We start from the raw sequence: 6,350 nt of genomic DNA on the forward strand, positions 1-6,350 counted from the left end.
GTAATGGCAGCCCCAGGGAGCGGCTGGGAGGAGCAGGCAGGTTAGAACCACAGCAGGGCCCCTGAGGGTGGCATGCCAGGCTGGCAGGGGGACCGCGCCCCCCCCCCCCCGCCCAGCTAACAGGGCTGACCCTGCCAGGCTGGCTCTCTGAGACGGGGCCTCACTGTGACCACATGGGAATTTTCTGCCATGTGTGCCTCAGTGTCCTCACTGTACCTGGCATTGCTGCCCCATCGGTGCAAAGGGGTTAAATGGCTGCTTGTGGGGCAAGACTTTGGTGTCCTTGCCTGGTGCTAAGGCCTAACTGAGACCAACCTAGCTTGAGAGGGTCTGTGGAGCCAGCGGGACCCCCCCCAATCACAGAGTGTGGGGGAGTAGGGCCCAGGCCATCAGTTGCCAGCAGACAGGGTGTCGGCCATTCTCTGTGCAGACACCATCACACTGGCCCTGTAGGGCTCTGCATCGATCACACCCCCTTATCCCACCACCTAGATACCTCAGAAATACATAGGGGAAACTGAGGCACCCACACAGTATTCAGAGAAAACATTAAGAACAGTCCCACTTCGTTACACGTGGGAAGGTTTATATGGCCCATGCTCTTTTGCCACCTCAAAACCCCTGGGGTTCAAACTCAGAACGAGTCTTCTCCCAGCGCTCTGGTCTGGAGAGCTGTGATTTGGGCTCTCCTGGTTAAAAGCCCTCAGCTTGGCCTTGGCCACCCTCTGATCGTGTGTCTCTGTCCCCAGCAGCTTGTCATCAGCCCCTTGCATTTCATGCAGCTACGCCAGAGGAGATTGTGGCTTTGGGGGGTATCGAGTAAAGTTTTTAAAAATGATTCCCAATCATCATGCACATTTTTTCCGGTAAAATTCTTCCTCCGTGTGTGTGTGTGTGACAGTTTACACAGTAAAGCGCTGCCCAAATAGACCCAGCTGCAGCTTTCTAAGGGCCTGCACCATGGCTGGGCATTTCTTCTCCGAGGCCGCAGAGTTCTGCTCCCGGGGCAGCAGTTTCTTATGTTGTACTAAATGTGCGGCACAGGATCTGTTCAGGGGGAATAAGGCAAAGCGTCACATTTATTAGTAATGCAGGTATCAATCCACACTGTATCATATGAATATATCACACACACACGAGCCATCTTGTTGTTGTTACTATAACCGTTCTGCCCCTCTGAGTTGGCAGCAACAAGGGTGGGGTTCAGTATCCAGGGGTTCTGTTTCAATAACACCATGCATAACCGGCTTGAGCCCCCACCCAGTGACTTGGGACAATTACATCCCCCCCCCCCCCCCTTGGGCACCTCTAGGAGGCAACACTTCCCCTCTCGCAAGCACGGAGTCTGAGTGTAGAAAAATCCTTTTAATAAAGGAGGGAAACAATGGAAACACCACAAACAGAATTCATAACACAAACCATGAGCAAAAGACCCACCAAGTAAGTTTGGCAGTGACCTTTTCCCCTTTTACCCTCAGGGTCTTAAGTCCAATCACCCCAAAGTCCAACAACCCAAAAGTCTCTGTCCCTGGTCAGTGCCGCCCCAGAGTTCAAAAGTTTATCTGCAGAGTATTACCCCCCGCACAGCCTGGGTGGAAATGGAGGGGGGCACATGGGGTGTTATGGGGCACCTTACGTGGGCCAGGGCCGACTGCCCCACCTCTCCGTGGAGGTCTGTTGCAGCCTTCACCCAAACGGCTCCGCTCCACCAGCTGTACTGCTCCTCCAGCCGACCCATGAGTCACTCCCACCATCCTGCAAACTGCTCCGCTCCACCAGCCATCCCATGAACTGCTCCAGCTGTCCCCACAAACTGCTCCGCTCCGCTCGCGGTTCCATGGGCCACTCCAACCATGGTGTAAACTGCTCCGCTCCACCAGCCGTCCCATGAACTGCTCCAGCTGTCCCCACAAACTGCTCCGCTCCACCAGCCGTCCCATGAACTGCTCCAGCTGTCCCCACAAACTGCTCCGCTCCGCTCGCGGTTCCATGGGCCACTCCAACCATGGTGTAAACTGCTCTGCTCCACCAGCCGTCCCATGAACTGCTCCAGCTATCCCCACAAACTGCTCAGCTCCACCAGCCATCCCATGAACTGCTCCCCACAAACTGCTCACCTCCACCAGCCGTCCCATGAACTGCTCCCTACAAACTGCTCCGCTCCGCTCGCTGTTCCATGGGCCACTCCAACCATCCAGCAAACTGCTCAGCTCCACCAGCCGTCCCATGAACTGCTCCAGCTGTCCCCACAAACTGCTCTGCTCCGCTCTGCTCGCTGTTCCATGGGCCACTCCAACCATCCTGCAAACTGCTCCGCTCCACCAGCCACCCCATGAACTGCTCCAGCTGTCCCCACAAACTGCTCAGCTCCACCAGCCGTCCCATGAACTGCTCCTCACAAATTGCTCCGCTCCGCTCGCTGTTCCATGGGCCACTCCAACCATCCAGCAAACTGCTCAGCTCCACCAGCCGTCCCATGAACTGCTCCGCTCCGCTCACTGTTCCATGGGCCACTCCAACCATCCAGCAACTGCTCAGCTCCACCAGCCGTCCCATGAACTGCTCCAGCTGTCCCCACAAACTGCTCTGCTCCGCTCCGCTCGCTGTTCCATGGGCCACTCCAACCATCCAGCAAACTGCTCACCTCCACCAGCCGTCCCATGAACTGCTCCTCACAAATTGCTCCGCTCCGCTCCCTGTTCCATGGGCCACTCCAACCATGCTGCAAACTGCTCAGCTCCACCAGCCGTCCCATGAACTGCTCCAGCTGTCCCCACAAACTGCTCTGCTCCGCTCCGCTCGCTGTTCCATGGGCCACTCCAACCATCCTGCAAACTGCTCCGCTCCACCAGCCGTCCCATGAACTGCTCCTCACAAATTGCTCCGCTCCGCTCGCTGTTCCATGGGCCACTCCAACCATCCAGCAAACTGCTCAGCTCCACCAGCCATCCCATGAACTGCTCAGCTCTGCCAGCTGCTTAGCGATAGATCTTCAGGCTCCCCCACTAGTTAACACAGCACTCCATGATCTCAGCTTAGTAAGTTTAGTTCTTTTAGTGATTTCAGCTCTTAATAGGGGAGCCCCAGTGCTGGTGCACCATTGGCCCAACGTGAATTCAGCTCAGCAGCCTCTAGCTAGACTCCTAACAGAACCAAAATTAGCTCGGCTCTTCAACAGTGGAGAAAGGAGAAGGTGCAATTGGTGTTCCAGGCCCTCAAAAGGGACCCATATCATCAGTCATATCACAGTGATGAAAATGATACACAGTTCTGCGAAGATGCTTCAGACAGAGATTTATCTATACTTGCTCAGGTACCTGATGGGGTGTCTCCCCCCCTCAGCATTGGCTTCCATCAGCACCGCGCCCAGCCCTGCGTCTGAGTGTGACAAACTGGGAATGTTCTTAATGTTTCCCCTGAACACTGCGTTGGTGCCTCAGTGTCCCCATGGCAGTTCTTAAGTATCTGGGTGGTGGAATAAGGGTGTGTGATTGCTGCAGAGCAAAGGGCAAGTGCCCCTAAATGCCTGGCACCCTGTCTCCTAGCAACTGATGGCCTGGGCCCCCCCTCTGCAAAGGTGCCAGCTGAAGGTGTTGGAGACAAAGAGATCACGGAGATGTACGAGGGGGGTGGGGGGAAGGAGCCACGGGGAAGTCCTGGGGTGTTGGGGGAACGGTCAGTACCTGGGGGGGGAAGGGTCGGGGGTAGGGGGAGGGTCAGTACCCGGGGGGAGGGAGAAGGGGAAGTGCAGGGGGCAGAGGGAAGGAGCCAGGGGGCTTGGGTGGGGGGAAGTCCCAGGGGGAGCGGAGGAAGTATTAGGGGGGAAGGGTCAGAGGGCGGGGGGAGGGTCAGTATCCATAGGAGGGGGAAGTACCTGGGAGGGGAAGTACCAGGGAGGGTCAGGGGAAGGATCAGTACCCGGGGCAGCTGGGGGGAAGACTTGGGGGAGAGGGGGAAGGGTCAGACCCCGGGGGGTCCAAGGGGAGGAGCCTGGAGGGGGAGGGGGAAGGGTCAGTACCCAGGGGGGTTGGGGGCAAGTCCCGGGGGGAGGAACCGGGGGGAGGAGCCAGGGGAGGGGGAAGGGTCAGTACCCCGGGGGGGGTCCCAGGGGGAGGAGCCGGGGGAAGGGTCAGTATCCGGGGGGAGGAGCCGGGGGGGTCAGTACCCGGGGGGGGTACCGGGGGGAGAAGAGCCGGGGGAGGGGGAAGGGTCAGTATCCGCGGGGGCCCGGGGGGAGGAGCCGGGGGGAGGGGGAAGGGTCAGTATCGGGGGGAGGAGCCAGGGGGAGGGGGAAGGGTCAGTATCCGGGGGGGCCCCGGGGGGAGGAGCCGGGGGGAGGGGGGGAAGGGTCAGTACGGGGGGAGGAGCCGGGGGAGGGGTCAGTACCGGGGGGTCCCAGGGGGAGGAACCGGGAGGGGGGGGTCAGTATCCGGGGGGGTCCCGGGGGGAGGAGCCTGGAGGGGGGAGGGGTCAGTATCGGGGGGAGGAGCCAGGCCGGCCGCGGGTCCCGCCTCTCGCGCGCTCCGCAGAACAAGGCGCGGCCGGGGGCGTGGCCGGCCGCCCTGGGTGCAGGGGAGCCCCGCCCCTCTCCTGAGGGCGGCCAATGAGCGGCCGCCTTATGGTTAATACAGCAGGAAGCCCCGCCCCCAGCGCGCGCCGTGCGTCGGTGGGAGGCGGCGGCAAGATGGCGGCGGCTGGACGGGGGGATGGGCCGGGCCGGTGAGAGAGAGACGGGGGGGGGCAGCGCGGGGTGTGTGGGGCTCGGGCTGGGGGGCTCGGGGGGCAGCGCGGGGTGCGTGGGGCTCGGGCTGGGGGGCTCGGGGGGCAGCGCTGGGTTGTGTGGGGCTCGGGCTGGGGGGCTCGGGGGGCAGCGCTGGGTGTGTGGGGCTCGGGCTGGGGGGCTCGGGGGGCAGCGCGGGGTGTGTGGGGCTCGGGCTGGGGGGCTCGGGGGGCAGCGCGGGGGTGTGTGGGGCTCGGGCTGGGGGGGCAGCGCGGGGTGTGTGGGGCTCGGGCTGGGGGGCTCGGGGGGCAGGCGCGGGGGTGTGTGGGGCTCGGGCTGGGGGGGCTCGGGGGGCAAGCGCTGGGTGTGTGGGGCTCGGGCTGGGGGCTCGGGGGCAGCGCGGGGTGTGTGGGGCTCGGGCTGGGGGACTCGGGGGGGCAGCGCGGGGTGTGTGGGGCTCGGGCTGGGGGACTCGGGGGGCAGCGCGGGGTGCGTGGGGCTCGGGCTTGGGGGGCAGTGCGGGGTGCGTGGGGCTCGGGCTGGGGGGCTCGGGGGGCAGTGCGGGGTGCGTGGGGCTCGGGCTGGGGGGCTCGGGGGGCAGCGCGGGGTGTGTGGGGCTCGGGCTGGGGGGCTCGGGGGGCAGTGCGGGGGGTGTGGGGCTCGGGCTGGGGGGGCTCGGGGGGCAGCGCGGGGTGTGGGGGTTCGGGGTGGGGGGGCAGTGCGGGGTGCGTGGGGCTCGGGCTGGGGGGCTCGGGGGGCAGCGCGGGTGTGTGGGGCTAGGGCTGGGGGGCTAGGGGGGCAGAGCTGGGTGTGTGGGGCTCGGGCTGGGGGGCTCGGGGGCAGCGCGGGGTGTGTGGGGCTCGGGCTGGGGGACTCGGGGGGCAGCGCGGGGTGTTGGGGCTCGGGCTGGGGGACTCGGGGGGCAGCGCGGGGTGTGTGGGCTGGGGCTGGGGGGACAGCGCGGGGTGTGTGGGGCTCGGGCTGGGGGGCTGAGGGGGCAGCGAGGGGTGGTGGGGCTCGGGCTGGGGGGGCAACGCGGGGTGTGTGGGGCTCGGCCTGGGGGGCTCGGGCTGGGGGGCTCGGGGGGCCGCGGTGGGTATGGGGGGCTCGGGGGGCAGCGCTGGGTGTGTGGGGCTCGGGCTGGGGGGCTGGGGGGGCAGCGCGGGTGTGGTGTGGGGCTCGCGGCTGGGGGGCTCGGGCTGAGGGGGCAGCGCGGGGTGTGTGTGGGGCTCGGGATGGGGGGGGGCAACGCGGGGTGTGTGGAGCTCGGGCTGGGGGGGCAGCGCTGGGTGTGTGGGGCTCGGGCTGGGGGGCTGGGGGGAGCGCGGGGTGTGTGGGGCTCGGGCTGGGGGGCTGGGGGGGGCAGCGCGGGGTGTGTGGGGCTCGGGCTGGGGGGTTCTGGGGGACAGCGCGGGGTGTGTGGGGCTCGGGCTGGGGGGCTGGGGGGGCAACGCGGGGTGTGTGTAGCTCTGGCTCCGGGGGCAGCGCGGGGTGTGTGGGGCTCGGGCTGGGGGGTTCTGGGGGACAGCGTGGGGTGTGTGGGGCTCGGACTGGGGGGCTGGGGGGGCAGCGCGGGGTGTGTGGGGCTCGGGCTGGGGGGTTCTGGGGGACAGCGCGGGGGTTGTGTGGG

Source organism: Gopherus evgoodei, unplaced genomic scaffold, assembly GCF_007399415.2.
Source record: "Gopherus evgoodei ecotype Sinaloan lineage unplaced genomic scaffold, rGopEvg1_v1.p scaffold_49_arrow_ctg1, whole genome shotgun sequence".
Taxonomy (NCBI): Eukaryota; Metazoa; Chordata; order Testudines; family Testudinidae; genus Gopherus; species Gopherus evgoodei.